Source organism: Polypterus senegalus, chromosome 18, assembly GCF_016835505.1.
Source record: "Polypterus senegalus isolate Bchr_013 chromosome 18, ASM1683550v1, whole genome shotgun sequence".
Classification (NCBI taxonomy): domain Eukaryota; kingdom Metazoa; phylum Chordata; class Cladistia; order Polypteriformes; family Polypteridae; genus Polypterus; species Polypterus senegalus.
Window position 1 is genome coordinate 91,262,416 of NC_053171.1, and position 20,181 is coordinate 91,282,596.

Genomic DNA, 20,181 nt, shown 5'->3' on the forward strand with positions numbered 1-20,181 from the left:
ATATTGTCATGAATGCCAAATAGTTTTCCCCTAAAATAGTGTACTTAATATACAGCATTTAGGTATTTTTAGCTTTATAAACTATATGCACCAATATGGGAAACATTTAATGAAATAACTACTTGCACGTCAAGTTTTAAAAAGGAAATATTAATATTGTGTAAATGCATCCATAAGTGCATCCATCCACTTAATCCAATTTGGCGTGTGAGGGAGGAGCTTGTAAATTAATATTAATAATTACTATAATAATTTGAAAAAATAGAAACATTTATTTTATCACCTTTCTTAGTCCTATTTCAGGGGTGCAAGAGTCCAAATCGTGATATGGCACTACGAGCACAGAACCAGTCAATACCAAAGAATTTCAATTTTCTATTGCAGTTTACCAAGCAATATGATTCTAAAGTCACAGCCCTTATTTTATCAGCCTTGTACTTCCTAATAAACAAAATACATTTTAATTACTTTATTTTGATTCTCTTGTTTAGCAGCTACATTCATCACAAGATCAAAAGCACAACAGTTTATCATATCCCCTTCATTGGCTTCATGAAAAAATACAAGATGTGTCTGCTTGAGTCGCATTTAAGTTTTATGTTGAACCTTTTCCACGTGAATTTTTTTTTCCAAAGTGCTGACTTCTTTAAGCTGAAGGGTTCTTCTTACTTTATTATTACCGATGTCACATTAACTTGATTATTAAGCAGATTACAGAAGTAACACAATATATCGGCACACGCTCCTGCTAGTCTAATATGATGTTTTTCTGCACATGGTGGCCATGTTCACATTACAAGCCTGACTGCTCAATTCTTATATTTTGACCATATTAGATTTGTCTATCTTGATGGTTCATATTCATAGGTATAAGTGACCTGACTGTATTGGGAATGCATTTGCCCCCGAAACAGCACTTGTGCACATTGATACATTTGTGCATGCGTCATCTGCATCACCAATAACACAAAATGTCATATTTGAGGGACGAATAATGGTCTTAAAATCGACAAAATGGATGCACTAGTAGCTAGTGTATGCATCTCATTTTGCTCTGGAGAATGACAAATAGTTTGTCAGCTGTACATGATTAGGTTGAGCAAGTGAAAAAAAAATCGCATGGCTAGCTTTTGCTGGCGCTGCTGCATCAAGAGATGTGTGGGTATGAGAATGGAGTCAGCAACGTTTGGACTGTGACTGTGGTCTCAACTGCAACTCTCCTCCATTGCTGGTTTGTTGCACTGCCAGAGATGACTGTAGATGCTCAGCTCATGTGCATAGGCAGAAAACCATGTGAATTCCTATCTGACCGTTCACATTCATGTTGCAAGACAATGAATTGGATACATATCCGATCTAAGACCACACATGAAAGTAACTGAAATGTGACTTTAAAAGATGGGATTTCTGTGTCCATATAGCCCTGAAAATATCAGATTGGAGTCATTTCAGCCTGGTAATGTGAATGTAGTCTTATAGTTACAAGAAAAGATAAGTGAACCCTTTGGAATTCTGCATTGATTACTAATAAAATGCGGTCTGCTCTTCTTCTAAATCATAATTTGAGGTAATCGGTAAAAAAGAGTTTTGCTCAGTGAATATGCTGTGTTTGTGGATGACTTTGTTCAACGGATATTCGCCTAGCAATTTGTTGGCCAACTTAGACAAAAAATTATTTTCCCAGCACCCCATCAATGAGCTCCATTCAACCTGTGAGCCTGAGAGGATCTGCAGAGAATAACGGTAGAAAATCCCCAAATCCAGGTGTGCAAAGCTTGTCACGCCATACCCAAGAAGACACCAAACTGCAATCACTGCGAAAGGGGCTTCAACTAGTACTTAGAAAAGGGTCTGAATACTTGTGTCAATGGGATATTTCAGTTTTTTTATTTTAATAAATATACAAACATTTAGAACATTCTGTTTTTACTTTGTCATTCTGGGGGATTGAGTGTTACTTGATGTGGGGAAAAAGTGAATTTTAATGGTTTCAGAGTAAGTGTGCGACATAACAAAATGTGAAAAAGTGGAGGCATTTGAATACTCTCTGAAGGCACTGTATATATTGTGAACCTTCCTCCTTGTGTTATTTACTTTAAGAAAGGAAATACTTTTGCTTTTTGGTGTGTGTATATATATATATATATATATACATATTTATTCACACACGTGTGATTAGGAGGAAGCTGAACAGACCAAATAGAGGTTATTACCCACTAGGCCGGGGGTGGTGGGGTGTTCTAAACCTATTTCTGCATACCAAATATGCAAAAACCTGCCTGATTTAACGTCACTCATGGTCGCTTCCGGTTCTGGCGCCCAGTATGACGTTACTTCCGGTTCTGGTCAGATGACATCACTTCCAGTTGCCAGCCTATAAAGACTCCACATCCCAAAACCTGATCAGTTCAGTCAAACCAACCACATCTCTTTGTTTTCAATATCTTTTTGCAGCCAGGGACAATATATGGGTGGCTGCCCCAAACCTTTTTCCGCGTGTTGAGACTACTTCTTTTACAATATCCTCTATATATAATTTGATACTATCTGTATGTATGGTGTTCGCGTCAATACCTCGACTCAATACAAGTTAGAACCATGCAATGGGACTCTGCCTCTGTAGTTAGAACATAACGTGGCAAACGCGGACGCAGTATTGCATGATTGGCTGAGAATGTTCAAATACTTCAGTGACGCCGCTGGACGGCCGAGTATAGTAAGTCAGTGTTGGTTCGAGCAGATAACGGTAAGGTCAGTTGGTTTTTGGAACGTTGGTTTGGTGGGCTGTACTTTCCAGGACTAACATCGTTGACTGACTTAAACCCTTCGACAGCTCCGGAACCGTAAGTAATTTAGAACGGATCGCCATTTGCTTGGTACGTCAAAATCTATCTTTGGGCAGTTCGGTTTTGGCATCCGTTCTTCTGACATCTATTGACAAACTGAGTAATGACGGCTGGGCATTAACAACAGTCATTGTTTAAATTTTAGCCAATCTCAGATTTAAAATGACCATACCAACATAATCATTACTCCAACTCTGATTAGAGTCGTAAAATACGGTTTGTTTTGAAAATTTGTTTGCCGGAAAATATCAAATGAGGTGCGTCGAAGAGATGAGTTCACGTCTCGCAGCCCCGTTTAAACAGGCAGGTCTTCATTACATCGGCCGAAAAGGTCTATTTTAAGCACAAATCAGTGCCATGATAACGAAATCATTTCAAGGACTTAAAAAAAAACAAGTAATTCTTTGCAGAGAAAGTATGGATTTCACAAACGTGGAATTTGTAGCCTGATTCAATCGGGCTCCCAGTCGCTAGTGTATAGTGCACTGAATATAAATGAATCAAACATAACTGTCTATAAACAGTGAAATAATGACTTTTGATTATTCTCACCTATGGCAACATGTGACAAGCACAGAAATCCAATGACAACTGACCTTTTGGATTCAGTTCAGATCAGTACTTTCAGTCAGAAAGTAGTGCGCTGGGGCCCTTGTTTTGATAGCAATGCAGAAACATACATAGGCATCAGAAACACTGTGGTCCCCAGCCAGTGCCTAATGTGCCCATATGTTAAGACTGCCCTGCTTTCAAGCACAAAACTCACACACTTTAACAAAAGTGCATATGTTTTTGTCTGCCTAAAGAAAATAACACTGCACTAGTAGATCCCAAGAACACAAAGCGGCCAGTAAGACACAACGCAGATCCACTGACCATCTACTCCTTAAACCGATTACTCTAAGTAATCTAGCAATGAGTGTTTAAGAGCACCTACTATGCTATTTAAGGCAGGTAACCAAGAGATGTGCATTCTTTTCAAAACTACACTCAAAAACAAAAAGAAAGACTTTCTCGGAGACTGATGACAGATTTGTAAACAGATGGAAGTTTTCTGTAAGGTCTGTGAGTTGTTTTCTATTTGTACAAGTTGTTCAATAAAATGATGTTATTTTACCATAGCCAAAACACTAAGATGAAAACCAAGTCAAGAAAAAGGAGCTACAAGGGTATCAACATCAGGACCACCTAACCATACTTGTTCACTAATCAAATTCTTATCTCAGACGAAGGGGCTCCTATGCTGCTGCCGTGTGACAGCCCCGTTGCATGACATGGGTGCCTCCAGGTCGATCTACAGGAAGGAACAGTACATACTTTGAGGAAACTTCTCCCTGACTCGGAAGTACCTCCTCTAGACCTTGCTCAAAAACCAGAAGTGCTTCCAGGGTCCGGCTTTAAAGGGAGCCCTCTGCCTCACCTGGAAGACTTGGAGTCGAGAGACAGAGGACAACACTTGCACTGAGGAAGCAGAGTAGGGAGGAAGAGAAAAAAAATGTAGGATTCCCAGCCCCTGTATGCACTGTGCTGTGTGAATCAGTTCTAAAGGATCTATAAGGGTATTTGAAGAAATAAAATCATTGTATTTGAACTTCTACTGATGCACTATTTAAAGTGTTCTAACTAACCAATGTAGTTGGGTAGACTTACTTGGCAGGATCAGAAAATCTTCCAAAGGACTTTCTCTAAAGCTTATAAGATCATTAAGGCTCGCCTTCCAGGGCTTCATACCATCAACATGAGCAGATGTCCGAGGAGAGCTGAATCTGTCATCTCTGCTCATTCCCTGTTTCCATTTCTGCATTCTTGTATGTGCTACCTGAGCCTCACCACTCACTTCACAAACAGCTTCTGCCCCAGGCCATAAGGTCACTGAACCCTCGATAATCTAATCTTGGATGCCTTGTACTGTACCCGCCTGTTGGTTTATTTGTTATTGTACTGCGTATTACATGTTTGCTGCCAACTACTCCCCCCCCCCACCCCATTATTTAACACAATCAATATGTCATTAGAGTTCTTTTTTGCACTTACTGCCCCTATTTACTGTATTATTTATCTTATTGATTTGCTGTATTTATTTATTTGTACTTCATTTTATTGTCCCTATTATTCTGGCACAAGAATTTCATTATGCTCTTGCAATGTACAGTATGTGACAATAAAAATCTTTAATCCATAATCAGTGCTTTTTTCTTAGTATTTTTTGAGATTTACGAACAAATATTTACAAAGTATGCATCTATTTAGGAATTGTGGTATTCAGAGCTTAACATTAGTTTTGGATTTCATAACGAATGGGAGAAGTTGTAAATATTTACCGTTACGCCACAACAGCATCTCAGAGCAAAGGCATCAGGTGTTTCCAATCATTTCCAGAATTCCCTAGAATGTGCAAAGCGTTTTATGTCATCAAAACGTTGGCATAAAAGGTCACATTGATTTCCCGTCACTATGTGAGATGGATGGATGACCCCAGTTCAGCGTGCAAACTGAATTCTTGAATATTTTGTCCCTGATTAAAGAAAGTAGCTTCTGTTTTTGGTCTTTAAGGTTTTGGTTGGCAGTTTGATTTTGCTGTTTTGTTGACCTCGGTTTGTGCCTGACTACAATAGTCCTTATCATTCAAAAAGCACCCTGCCTTACCCTGAGTTGGTATAACCACCAAGAATGGCCACAGGGTCACCATAGAAGGCTTCACACTTGGCTAATATAATACTGACAATCAATAGAATGTATCTGGACTGTTATTGACAAATATGTTTGGCTTTATTAAGTGTCCACCCTCCTGTGACTGTTGAATCTGACCTAATACATGATATGATAGAGAAGATATTTTAGGAATCATCAATATTTTCATTTTCCATCTAAGCAGTATCGCTCAGAACAGAGCTTTGTTGTCTTAAACTGACAAAGAAGCATAACAGATTTAGTACATACCCATGGCGTTATAACATACACCCTCCTTAAACTGAACATTTCAGTGTTTGTGATATGCAGCAACCACAATGTTTCATGTCTGCCACTTTTGTTTTTTAGTAAAAAAAAAATACTAAAAAACAGAATGAAGTCTTCATATTCCTCAACAAATAATGAAGCATTTTTACAGTAGCTTTCATGCAATACTCTAAACCCCTCGATTCAAGTGAATGTTTCATGGTCTGTACCATAATAGTGAAACGAGTAAGGCTTGAAAGATTTAATAAATTCCAAGTGCAGCCCCTCCTAGCTTGATGGGAAAGCAGAGAGTGGTTTTAACCTGACTATCAATCACTGAATCAGTATTTCTGCATGGCTGGATATTTGTCATGGCGAGTATGAAACAACACACCATCCATCTGTCCCTGACAGGTATTTTCCTAAAGGGCCTAAGCAAAAAAAAAAACAAAAAACAAACAAACAAAAAAAAAAAACACAAGGTTTTCTTTGCTTAAATTTTTGTACATTTTCTCCAATGCTATTTATATTAAAATTAATTTTGGAACTGTTTTATAATCAAAAGAGGATTCATTAGAGTTTTCCTCCATCTGACTGCATTATCATTTTTCATTTATGTGCCAAGTTATGTTAACGTTTCACAAAGTCCCTGAATACACAGAATGATACCTGCGGTAATTTGGTGCAGGAGGTCATAAGGAGTATCTGTTATGTTAAAGCTAGAGCTATTTTTCCTGTTTATTCCATTGTACTATTATTTGTGTTGTTTTAAAATAATTATTTTATACGGTATATATTTTTTGTTTTTATGCATTTTTTGTTAATATTGCTATGTTCATTTATTATTTAGGATTTGTGTATTTAAGTTGTTTGAAGCTGGCTATGTGCCTTGTGTTCTGTGGGTGGAACCCCCTAAGAGGCGGGGCCACCCGTGACATCACTTGTGAAGGACCGCCCTCAGCCTTTATAGTAAGGTGGAGGAAACAGTGCTAGAAGAGCATCACTGAGTGTGGAGGAGCTCAGTTCAAGTCTAATGAAAGTTTTGTTTTGAGTTGTGGTTACTGATTTTTGCTTTTGTTTAATGGATTTCATTTTTGGATTTTTTTGTCTTGGGATTTCTTTTTGGGAAAACCATTTTTTTTTTTACATTTTGTTTCTGCTTTGTTCCTTTTCCATGTCATTTTTATTTTTCTTTGTTTATTTAATCAGTTTGTTTAAATTTAAAGTATACAGTGGAACCTCGGGTCACGACCATAATTTGTTCCAACACTCCGGTCGCAACCCGATTTGGTCGTGACCCGAAGTAATTTCCCCCATAGGATTGTATATAAATACAATTAATCTGTTCCGGACCGTACGAGCTGTATGTAAAGATATATTTTTTAAAGATTTTTAAGCACAAAAATAGTTAATAATTATACCATAGAATGCACAGTGTAATAGTAAACTAAATGTAAAAACATTGAATAACACAAAGAAAACCTTGAACAGAGAAAACTAACATTGCAAGAGTTCACGCTACAGCCTTACGAACTGCTCGCTGTAAACACTTTTAAGCACTTTTAAGCACAGGGAAAAAAATGAACATTTGAAAAATCCATAATTTATACAAAAACTAACCATAAACAACCAAGAAAAGTAACATTGCAGGAGTCGAGTTCTGGCATGAAGGAAGTGAGGAGGAACTGGGTGGAGAGGAGATTACAGTTTTAAGGTAAAGTCCCTCCGCGCGACGCTCATCCGACTGAGAACAGTGTACTGTACAGGGAGAGACTAAACACGTGCGTAAATCACCAGTCCGTAGGAACTGGAAGAGAAACAAAATAGAGCACAAAGAGTTCGAATGTACAGGGAGTGACTGAACAGGTGCGGAAATCATCGGTGTGTACGAACCGGAATTGAAACTGGCTTGTTCGTCACAGAGTGTGTGGTCGTGAACAGATGCAAATGTTTGGCGAACTTTTGGGTCGTAACCCGATTTGTACGTGTTGGAGACGTTCATGACCTGAGGTTCCACTGTACTGTACTGTTTTGTTTTGTCCTTCAGGTCATAAGATTTCAGACATCCTCTCTCCCTTAAACAGCATGTTTGTGAATTTGGGGCATTTTAAAAATATTTTTGCACTTTTCAAGGCACTGCCCTGTTTTGGGCCCGTGAGTGACTGAAAGCTTGCCCCTAGTGTTTCAGGGCTAACTGGGGTGAGGCTTCTTTCTAGGCAAACCAATGAAAGTCCTGGTTTGGATCTTGTCATGTTTTTGAAGCTTGCAGCCCCTTTTGCTATTTTGTATCACTGTGCCCATAACAATGTTACCCTCATTACTTTGTGGACTGGGCATTAGGGTGGAATTGTTCAGATAATGACATGGCATACATACTGTAAATAAACTGATTATATAATGGAAAAATGTCTGCCTTTCATTTTGGTCTGGTGGATAAGTGTGGGCGTGCGCATTTGTGGGTGTCTGTGATGGACTGGCACCCAGTGCAGGGGTGTCTCCTGTTTTGTGCCAGATGTGGTTAGGAAAAGCTGTTTCCATGCTTGACCTGAAAGTGGATGAAGCAGATTTGAGAATGTTATGTTATAGATATTTTTGTACTGGTTACAATAGTTATTTGGGAGATTAAAAATAATTCAATAATTCTTTAATTTATCGAGTACAATACATACTTTCTCAAATTTCTTTACATTTACAGTGCAATACAAGTTACAGAAATGCATATACACCTGAATACTCAAAGTAAGAAACCCCAACTGCCCGCTGCATGTTTTATTCTATTCTTGAAAAAGTGTTAGTGTTTTATAACAAAAAACAGAACATTAGAGATGGGTACACATGAGAGCCTGCCAAACAGTGCCTCTTTGTAGCTTGTACCGTACATTAGGTGAACAATTTCAGTTGCCAAGGATCCAAGGTGGCTCACACCTCATGGCGACTGTTCACCTTATCATGAATGAAAGGTGCGGCCGTGTCATTCAAAGCCTGGCAGCTGACTTAGGGGTCAAGAGCAATGTCAAAATCAGCACGCTGTCGTTTTGGAAAAGTAGGCAACAAAGTCAAATTCTAGTGACAAGTGCCACTTCAAAAACAAAACAAAGAGGGCTTCAGTGCCTGTGTGTATATATATTTATATACATTTTACTCAAACTGATATTTTTTATTAACAAATGATTGAATGCAGTTTTATTATTAGCTGCTTTAAGCATAAATTCTGACCTTTGGCACTCCTGAGACATATACTTCATAGCATAAATACTGGGCACTATATGGCACTAAAATGCTTGGCTTCTGTCCCTTCCCTTTTGTACATTTTCTAATATTATGTCAGCAGTGTGCCTCTTTTTTTATTAAACACTCTTAATTATGTGCAGAATGTTTCAAACTGAGTAGGCATGGTGGCACAGTGGTCACGCCCAGCTCCCTCATGGATCCAGCATGCATTTTCAGTTAATTGGCAACCTTAAGATGGCCCCAGAGTGAATACATTTTGCTGTGTGTGAATGGACAGTGTGATGGACTGGCACCAGCTCCAATAATACAAGGAAAGCTTCCAGCCCCGCTGTTTCTAAATTAGGAAAATTGCAAGGTGCGAAAATATATTCGAGAGCCTGAAAATCAAAATTGTGGGGGGCTGGTGGGGGTACCTGAAAGTAAATTTTAAAAATGTGGTCTTTAAACCATTAGAACAATCTAGATAAGAACAGGCCATTCAGCCCAACAAAGCTCACCGGTCCTTTCCACAAATTTTTCTAAAAAACACATTTTGAAAGTTCCTAAAGTCTTACTGTCTAGCACACCACTTGGTCACTTATTCCATGTGTCTGTGGTTCTCTGTGTGAAGAAAAACTTCCTAATGTTTGTGTGAAATTTACCCTTAACAAGTTTCCAACTGTGTCCCCGTGTTCTTGATGAACTCATCTTAAAATAACAGTCTCGATACACTGGCCTAATTCCCTTCGTAATTTGAAACACTTCAATCATGTCACCTCTTAATTTTCTTTTGCTTAATCTTCTTGTCACATTTAAAACGGTTTTGCTTAAATCTGGATTGTTTTTACATCAGATTTATTTTGTGGTGTAATTTTTGCAGCTGCTATTTGAAAGGCTTTTCTGTTTGGCTGTGGCCACATTGATTATGGTTGCCATGTTCACTGCTAATTACCCAATTGGCTGTGTCACAGTACATGGCATCACAACACACACCTGTAAGAGATGATGACACGATGTTACTGTTGTCCAAGTTTGTGGATAAGAACTCAGCAAACATCTTGAATCTTTGATTGCTCTGTAAATATTTAGGAATAAGACGTTAAGATGGGGGGGCGGCACGGTAGCGTAGTGGGTAGCGCTGCTGCCTCACAGTTAGGAGGCCTGGGTTCGCTTCCCGGGTCCTCCCTGTATGGAGTTTGCATGTTCTCCCTGTGTCTACATGGGTCTCCTCCGGGTGCTCTGGTTTTCTCCCACAGTCCAAAGTCATGCAGGTTAGGTGCACTGGCGATCCTAAATTGTCCTTAGTGTGTGTGGGTGTGTCCGCCCTACAGTGGGCTGGCGCCCTGCCCGGGGTTTGTTTCCTGCCTTGCGCTCTGTGTTGGCTGGGATTGGCTCCAGCAGACCCCCATGACCCTGTGTTAGGATATAGCAGGTTGGATAATGAATGGATGGATGTTAAGATGGCCAGGGCCAGCTTTATTTGTTAATTGCGTATTTTGATGATTGATTTATCACTTCCTGGTTTTGGCCATTTCACTTTCTCTCGACCATTCTTAGTATCTTCCTAAAAACCACATATTAGCATGTCTATGTCATAAGCTTAATAATATTTCTTTCTTAGCTTTTCGACCTGCTCAAAATATTATAAACACCTCAATGCTCTTTACTATGTTATGATCTGGCAGTCACTTGAATTTCTTTCTGGGAATTCTAAAATAGTTTTGGGGAATGTCTATTTTGATTTTTTTCTAGGCAAAGAATTACATTTTAGCATGCGTTTCTTCCCTAGAAGATTTATGGAAAAAGATTAAATGTTTTATTGTTATTTCACAACACAATTTTGCTTTACCATGGCAATACTACCCAGAAGGATTTGGGGATGGATATTGTGTGATATCACCAGAGCGTTTGTATAAAGGATGCCACACGCATTCCCTAATTATCCAAGGCTGGATAAACTTTGAGTGGAATAGCAGTTCTTAAGTGTTATTTTTAGTTCTACTAAGTCTGGCTTAACAACTTAAATTCCTGGTTAGCGTTTTAGTGGTTTGACGACAGATCTGAAATTTGATCAGCTATTGACTATATTCATCTTTTCTGACTCCATCTTAAGTTAGAAGATATAGAGCTTGTGAGAAAATATTGTACCAGCCGGAAGACAGCCCTTCATAGGCAGGTACAGAAGACAACAGACTACATTCTCTTCCTAGGCTGGGCAAGGATGGATGTTGCAGCTCGTTTGACAGGGAAAGTAACAGAGTCCTTTGACAAGTCTTGAGAGAACTGCAGAAAGACAGCAGAGAAATTCATAGGAAGGTAATAAAAAAAGAGCTCCATACAGCTGTTAGTGTTTGATGTGATGTCAGTGATGCTGGAGGATATGATAATGCATAAAATATGTTGATACCTACGGTATTTACAATGCAGGGAACAGCTTAGAGGCCGATGCATGTTGTACCAGGTTTGCAGTTTTTCTGGAGACATTTTCTATAGTCAATAGAAAAGCAAAATAACAATTCTCGTTAGGCTTCGAGTACAGTGTTGCTGTTGATTATTGCCCAATAAACACGCCCATCATTAAGTCGAGCCATTATTTGGTGTGTACCTCAGTCCTTCCGTCTCACTGCTAGCTACAATATGCTCAAATGTGACTTCAGAAAAGGGTGATTGCTAGTGTGTGTGTTTTATCTTAGCCTACTTTATCTTCTGCCATCCCTAACAAAATAATGCTGCAGCACTGGCCTGTTGCATGATGGTATTGTAGCAATCTGGTTCACAAATGTAATTAATCCCCACAATGTAATAGCCATTTTATTACTGTGCACACAACATCTAAGTATCTGTCATGAGAAGTTCCTGTTCTGCATGATGCTGGTTAGAAGTACAAGGTGGTGTTGCTTTTGTTTGCAGATGGCATGCCTATGTATGAGTCAGATTATTCAATCAAGATTTGCATATGGTAACTGATGAACCATGGAGCAGTTGATGCTTCACCACCTGAGGCCACAGGTCCGCCACACCCTCGACCCTCTGCAGTTCGTATACCAGGAGAAGTTGAGAGCGGAGGATGCCATCATCTACATGCTACACCGATCCCTCTCCCACTTGGACAGAGGCAGTGGTGCTGTAAGAATTCTGTTTCAGGACTTCTCTAGCGCCTTCAACACCATCCAACCTCTGCTCCTTAGAGACAAACTGACAGAGATGGGAGTAGATTCATACCTGGAGCCATGGATCGTGGACTATCTTACAGACAGACCTCAGTATGTGCGTCTCAGGAACTGCAGGTCTGACATTGTGGTCAGCAGCACAGGAGCGCCGCCGGGGACTGTAATTTCTCCGGTCCTGTTCAGCCAATACAACTCGGAGTCCTGCCACGTGCAAAAGTTCACTGACGACACTGCTATCATGGGCTGCATCAGGAGTGGGCAGGAGGAGGAGTATAGGAAACTAATAAAGGACTTTGTTAAATGGTGCAACTCAAACCACCTAAACCTAAACACCAGCAAAACCAAGGAGCTGGTGGTGGATTTTAGGAGGACCAGGCCCCTCATGGACCCCGTGATCATCAGAGGTGACTGTGCAGAGGGTACAGACCTATAAATACCTGGGAGTGCAGCTGGATGATAAATTGGACTGGACTGCCAATAAAGTGCAAGAGAGGACAGAGCCGATTATGCTTTCTTAGAAGGCTGGCGTCTTTCAACATCTGCAATAAGAGGCTGTGGCGAGCGCCCTCTTCTACACGGTGGTGTGCTGGGAAGGCAGCATAAAGAAGAGGGACGCCTCACACCTGGACAAACTGGTGAGGAAGGCAACTCTATTGTAGGCATGGAGCTGGACAGTTTGACATCCATGGCAGAGCGACGGGTGCTGAGCAGGCTCCGGTCAATCATGGAGAATCCACTGCATCTAATGAACAGGATCATCTCCAGACAGAGGAGCAGCTTCAGCGACAGACTGCTGTCACCGTCCTGCTCCACTGACAGACTGAGGAGACCCCACACTATGCGACTCTTCATTTACACCCAAGGGGGTTAAACGTTAACATTATAGAAAGTTATTGTCTGTTTTACCTGCATTGTTATCACTCTTTAATTTAATATTGTTCTTTATCAGTATGCTGCTGCTGGAGTATGGGAATTTCCCCTTGGGATTAATAAAATATCTATCTATCTATCTATCTATCTATCTATCTATCTATCTATCTATCTATCTATCTATCTATCTATCTATCTATCTATCTATCTATCTATCTATCTATCTATCTATCTATCTATCTATCTATCTATCTATCTATCTATCTATCTGATAGCATTCTTAATAATTAAGGATTTCAGTGTTTAGCCAATACTGGGGCAGTAATGAGACTCCTTGACTACCATGGGGATTCTGCACTCCAGTTAAGTTTATCTCAGAATGCTCAATATGTATTGTACGTGTGTTTCAAACTGAACACCACTGTATAGTTTTCAATATATATTATAAATAAAGACCTGAACAGTCTACTAAGTATGGCAACACAACTTATTCATATGCATATCCTGATGTTCAGAGTACATTTTGAACAACTGAGTCAGTGAGTCAGCAGTGGGATTTTTATTTGTATCCCAAGGGTTTTAATTTTTTTTTCAAAGAAATGAATATTCATGGAAATAAACTTGCAGCTGCATTTTCGGAAGACTCATAGTTGATGGGATTCTGAACTTCCATATCAGTTTAATCAAAAGTGGTGAACTGTGTAAATCACTGAAGAGAAACGATCTCTGAGAGACAAAGAAGAGCAGATGGGAAAACCTCTGGAGCTTAAGTCAATTTCTTCCATTTTTAATGAAGTGGTAAGAATAGGTTAGAAGGCAGTCTTAAGCGGTAACACTTAAAAACAAGACTTGAAACAAAAAACTTCTCCATTTCTAAAAAAAGACTTAATTAATCTACTATTAAAAAAATGACTTTTAAAAATACATTATACATTACGGCTTAGTTTATTGCTAAATGCAGTAACTGTAAATCGTGGAACAAGGCAACGCACAAAGAATGATGATATACATCTGATCGAGAGGTGTTTATGTACGTTTATTGAGTAAAATACAAAAGCATTTATCATTAGAATCTGTGACTGCACCTCTGCAAGGTGACAAGCAACTAATACTGTATGCACTCTAAATGATGTCATGTCATGTGCCTTCGTTTTTTGGAGTTTGGTGGTGCCCCCTGGTGGACAGATATCATATTCATAATAAAACATGGATTGGTGCCCAGCCTTGTGATGATATCGCCTTCCTCTACGAGATGACTCTTCCCACAGTTTGAATATGGGGACACATAGATGGCTGCTACTGTGTGACACAAAGGATCGTAAGGTATGTCTGTTTTGAAGGTGATGTGTGACACAGCTTTTTAAAAAGTGCCTTTCATTGGGAGGGTGAATTAAGAAAATAGCAGCACTGGAGCTGGTCCTGGTGTAGAGTGTGGAATTACAAGTCTATTTAAAAATGCTTGTACTGCAACTGCAGGAAACCAATTAACATTTTAAAATATCTAGAATTAAAAATTTCTTTAACTAAAAACTCATTTCAACATAGCATAGAATAACATCCCGGCTATTTTAAGGTGTCTGAAATTAATTTGGAGGCACTGGTTTATGTGAAAGTAACTTTTTGTGTATTGAAAGGTACCTCAAATATAATTGAATATTTTTTACTTACATTATATCCTGTAAAAACGCCCTGTCTTTTAAAACACAAATTCCTGCTTGTTTAGTTCAGCTTCATTTGTGATATCTCGATATACAGAGGAAGCGATGTTGCAATATCTTGAAATCCATCTGAATTTCAAATAGTTGGAAATGACTTCCTGCACATTCCAATATTTTCAAAAACACTTGAGGCATTCAGAAATACATTTCAAGACATCCCAAAAGAGGAGAAACAATGTTAGGGTATCTTGAAATGAAGTGTATTTCAGATGTCTGAAACACATTTTATCATATTGTAATAGTGTTTAGAGATATCTTAAAACAACTTTCCGTTCATTTCGAATGATCTCAAAGGCATTTAACTTTTGTAATCAGACTTCCCTGCTGGCCCTGCGGCAAAACCCTTCCATCTTGTGATTTCCAGTTTTTATCAACTTACATTAGAAAAGAAAGTGTCTTGGCACTGCTTTTATTTGAGCCTTATTCATAGAAAATGTATTTAGTGACATTGTTTTCTCGACTGACCTTTCAAATACCAGTTCTTGCTTAGAAATTCAGGCTTTGATTCTGGATAGCCCTTAAGGCAAGCTTGTTTGAGCACTGAACCTTGACTGTCAGACTAAAATTCTGTTCTTTCTTTTTGAATCATCTCCAAATTTGATCCCACATCTGGTAGTGCGAGTTAGGCCAGGATTCTGTCACCATGTGGAAAAAAACATCATCATCAGAAGCGCAACTATAACTGCAATGGAAAAATCGATCAGGAAGAGGTTAGTGGAATACCTGGCTTTCAAAAATACAGTCAGTTTGGGAACCCCCTCTCAGCCTGCATAATAATTTACTCATTTTCTTCATCCTCTTCATATCTGTTCTTACTTCCTGATTCAATATCGCCACATCATCCAACCTTCCGTTTCTCTCATTCTCTTCATTCATCCGCCTCTCAAAGTACCCTCCTCGCTTGTGAGAATGTTTCCATCTTTATCCTTTGTCACCCTAACCTGCTGGATATCGTTCCCAAGTCGGTCCCTCTGTCTATCCAATCTGTACAAGTCCTTTTCTCCCTCCTTAATATCCAACCTCTTACACAACTACAGTCATATGAAAAAGTTTGGAAACCCGTCTCAGCCTGCATAATAATTGACTCTCCTTTCAACAAAAAAGATAACAGTGGTATGTCTTTCATTTCCTAGGAACATCTGAGTACTGCGGTGTTTTCTGAACAAAGATTTTTAGTGAAGCAGTATTTAGTTGTATGAAATTAAATCAAATGTGAAAAACTGGCTGTGCAAAAATGTGGGTCCCCTTGTAATTTTGCTGATTTGAATGCCTGTCACTGCTCAATGCTGATGAGTTGCAACACCAAATTGGTTGGATGAGCTTGTTAAGCCTTGAACTTCATAGACAATCATGAGAAAAGGTATTTAAGGTGGTCAATTGCAAGTTGTGCCTCCTTCCCTTTGACTCTCCTCTGATGAGTGACAGACAGAATGGGATCATCAAAGCAACTCTCAAAAGCTCTGAAAACAAAGATTGATGAGTCTCATGGTTTAGGGGAAGGCTACAAAAAGCCATCTCAGAGGTTTAAACTGTCAGTTTCAACTGTAAGGAATGGAATCAGGAAATGGAAGGCCACAGGCACAGTTGCTGTTAAACCCAGCAGGTTTGGCAGGCCAAGAAATATACAGGAGCGGCATATGCAGAGGCAGGATTGTGAGAATGGTTACAGACAACCCACAGATCACCTCCAAAGACCTGCAAGAACATCTCGCTGCAGATGGTGTATCTGTACATCGTTCTACAATTCAGTGCAATCTGCACAAAGAACATCTGTATGGCAGGGTGATGAGAAAGAAGCCCTTTCTGCACGCACGCCACAAACAGAGTCGCTTGTTGTATGCCAATGCTCATTTAGACAAGCCAGATTCATTTTGGAACAAAGTGCTTTGGACTGTCCATGCTCGGCAGCCATCAAATTGAACTGAACTGGAGAGATTTTGTATGAAGAATGGTCAGAAATACCTCCATCCAGAATCCAGACACTCGTCAGAGGCTACAGGAGGACGGTGTCTAGAGGCTCAAAGGAGCAAAAGGAGGCTCAACTAAGTATTGATGTCATATCTCTGTTGGGGTGCCCAAATGTATGCACCTGTCTAATTTTGTTATGATGCATATTTTCTGTTAATTCAATAAACTTAATGTCACTGCTGAAATACTACTGCATCTATAAGGAATGTCAAATATTAAAGGGAAGTTGCTACTTTGAAAGCTCAGCCAATGAGAAACAAAAATCCAAAGAATTAAGAGGGGTTCCCAAACTAAATACTGCTTCACTAAAATCTTTATTCAGAAAACACCGCAGTACTCAGATGTTCCTAGGAAAGGAAAGACATGCCACTGTTATCTTTTTTGTTGAAAGGAGAGTAAATTATTATGCAGGCTGAGACTTTTCATATTTTTCATAACTTTTTCATATGATTGTAGCATTGAAAATCACACATTTCTAAAAATCATTAAGAAAAATGTCCAAATCAGAAAACTCTCTCTTTGGCAACACTTCTACTGAAACTTTCCTCATGACTGAAATTGTCTTCTAATTTATGACTCAAAATACCTCCGGCTGTGAGGTGACTTTAAACCCATGACCTCGGAGCTACTTCTGGCTAAGTGCTGAAATTTTCCCACAGTGACACCAACCCATTATTTCTTCACTTTATGAAATTACAATCAAGCAAATAGGCATCATTTTTCCTGGGGTATGTCTTGTCTATTTTTTTAAATGTGTGAATACAGTCCTACAGTTTTTAAAAAGTGGGTCAGATGGATATTGTTATTTTTTCAAGGAAATGCGCTTCTTGCTGAGCTTAAAAAGTGATTATGTTTCCTGCACTCTTCAAGCACACTCTTGTTGTTTAAATCACTTTTCAAATTCTGCATATGGCTGCAGTGATTAACATAAAGCAAATCAGCATATATAAATTTACATGAGGGACAACCTGAGTATCTCATTGCTTTCTCAAGCATTTGGGCAGACACAGGGTGAAACTGACATTGAACCATGGGCAGAGTTTGACATTTATACATGGTGGTAAACTCCTCACACAATAGAAAAACTAAATACCCAAAACATCAAAAATCTCTTGACAGATTAAACTGAAATCTGGTTACACTATAGAAAAATAAAAATTAGTTGGCAAATGTTTTTTTGCTTGTCGGTATTTATTAATATTATGCTCCCCGTGACCCTGTAGTTAGGATATAGCGGGTTGGATAATGGATGGATGGATGCTAATATGTATGCTCTGTGCTTCACTTTATTCAAAGGAAGGACACAACAGAAGAGACCGATGGGCCATGCGAACAGCAGTACCAACCAAATGGATGATGGAAGAAGGGAAATTGTTCTGGACAGGAAAAAGAGACATGATCATGTTTGCCATGTAATTTCAGATCTGAAATGGAAGGAAAAAGTTCAATAAAGATGAAAAAGCTTACTGGTTCACAAGCACATTATTAAGCTCCAGTGAGGAGGCCCAGGAACTGTGTCTGTGCGCAAAGGTGTTGCTTCACTAGAAGGAAACAGAGGGGATGGGATGAAGAAGAAGAGGCGGAAGTGGTGTCCTCAAATCCAAGACAAGCCACGACCAACAACATCAATTTAAACTTAACAGATCCCCCAGGAGCTACTCCACTGTAAAATACATTCGCATCTACGGACTTTGACAGGAGACCCCCACCTTGCCTTCCGAGATCCTTTACATTTACATGCACGTCTGGTACTTTGAATGGGCCCACCTGCTCTCCAAAATTCTTTACATATACATTCACATCTGAATGAAAAAACAAAAAAAAAAGACAAACCTGAGGGAATGACATAAACAAATGAAAATCTTAAAAATATAATAATGATAATAACATATACTCAAGTTTCACATTATTCCCACTGACTAATTCAAAATCATACACTTTCCTGTAAAATTGTGTTTTGCTATGACTATCAACAAATGCCATGTCACTAGGAAAAGCTGGAATTGATCTGATGTAGCAAATCCTTGATAATTGTGTAAAACATGTTCAAGAGTAAGCAGCACCAATGACCAAATAATATTATTATTACTTATTACTTGACTGATGCCTTACAACATCTGAGATACAACTGGCTCCATTATTTTGTTTTTCCAGCTGGATCTCATGTGAAGTGACTTGCTCAGGTCACAGAGTGTCAGTACCAGGATTTGAACCCACAGCCTCAGGGGTTTGAAGTCCTAAGTCCAAAAACTTAACCACAATAACACAATGCCTGAAAACAGATAAAAAAAAAACTACAAATATTATATACAGTAAAGCAATTAGATGGTTACATAGTATTCTGATACATCCAATTAACTGATAGAATTATAACTGAGGCCCATTGTTTTATGAAATCTCCCTGGCGAGGTTTAGTAACATAGCTGGTGTCTGTATACTAGACATATGTGCATCGGAGGATCACCTTTCAGGTTTATCAGAGGTAAGCGATAACACCCCAGGGTCAAAGGGGTCTCAGTCACTGACATTGCTGTTTCTTTTGTCACAAACAGTAGTGAGAAGACGCCCACTAAGGGCAACTTACTCCACTCCTTACGGCTTTGGGGCTATAAAAGAGCAGAAGCAACAGAGAATGGCATCTCATAACAGACCTTGAACTGCAAGCTGCACCGAGCTCCTGAAGATTACCCACTATACCAAGCTTATTACCATTAAAAAAAGTCACCAAGTCTCTTCTTTCTTTTTGTTTGAATTATCTGAAAACACCATCAATCATTCTTTTTGTTTGAAAGCAATTTCTTGGGATTAAAAGGAGTGACCCAGGTGGTACCCTTAACTCTAAGATCAATATAGGACAATACAGAATTAATAAAACAATATCCACAAAGAAAAATAATGTAAAAAAGAAAACAGAGGCATACTGAAGTTACAAAATAATATTCAAAAAGCAACAAAAAGATTAAATAAACAGAAAAGAAACTTGAGACAGGAATGAAACCCTGGCTATCCCAAAACACTACTGTGTACTTATTAATGACCTCCATTAATGACTTTGTATGTACACACAATCTCCAACCTAACATAATGCCACGTTACCACCAAATACCCTGTCTGGGAACGAAATGCAATTGTGGAAGGGTGCTCCTATATCAAAAAAAAAATACCTGTGCAATTCTTTGTGTTATATATATATATAGATATATGTTCTGCATGTCGCTCTGCACGTCAAAGATTTAAAAGCCTGTACAGCAGATGCTGATGCCGTGCTGCGTGATCTGCATGTCGTGCTGCATGACGATTATTTAAAAGCCTGTACAGCAGCTGTCATTTTGTCTCACTTCCTTGTCTCGCGGAACATCACGTCTCGAACCAAGATTTTTTTTTATATAATATATATATATCTTTGTATAGTATTTTTTTTTCATAAAAAGATATTTAATGGTCGGGCCTAGCAGTCTGATG

At 39.0% G+C, this 20,181-nt stretch overlaps 1 protein-coding gene and 1 long non-coding RNA gene across 3 annotated transcripts in view; one reads left to right on the forward strand and one right to left on the reverse strand.

Moving 5' to 3' along the window:
• The window catches only part of adck1 (aarF domain containing kinase 1), a 900,828-nt gene that overhangs the window by 419,064 nt on the left and 461,583 nt on the right, over positions 1–20,181 (reverse strand). The gene's annotated exons all lie outside the window — the stretch shown is intronic.
• Positions 14,285–18,122, forward strand: LOC120518529. The gene is made up of 3 exons (XR_005631249.1): positions 14,285–14,356; positions 15,368–15,461; positions 18,016–18,122. It is a non-coding gene; the product is annotated as an uncharacterized LOC120518529 (long non-coding RNA).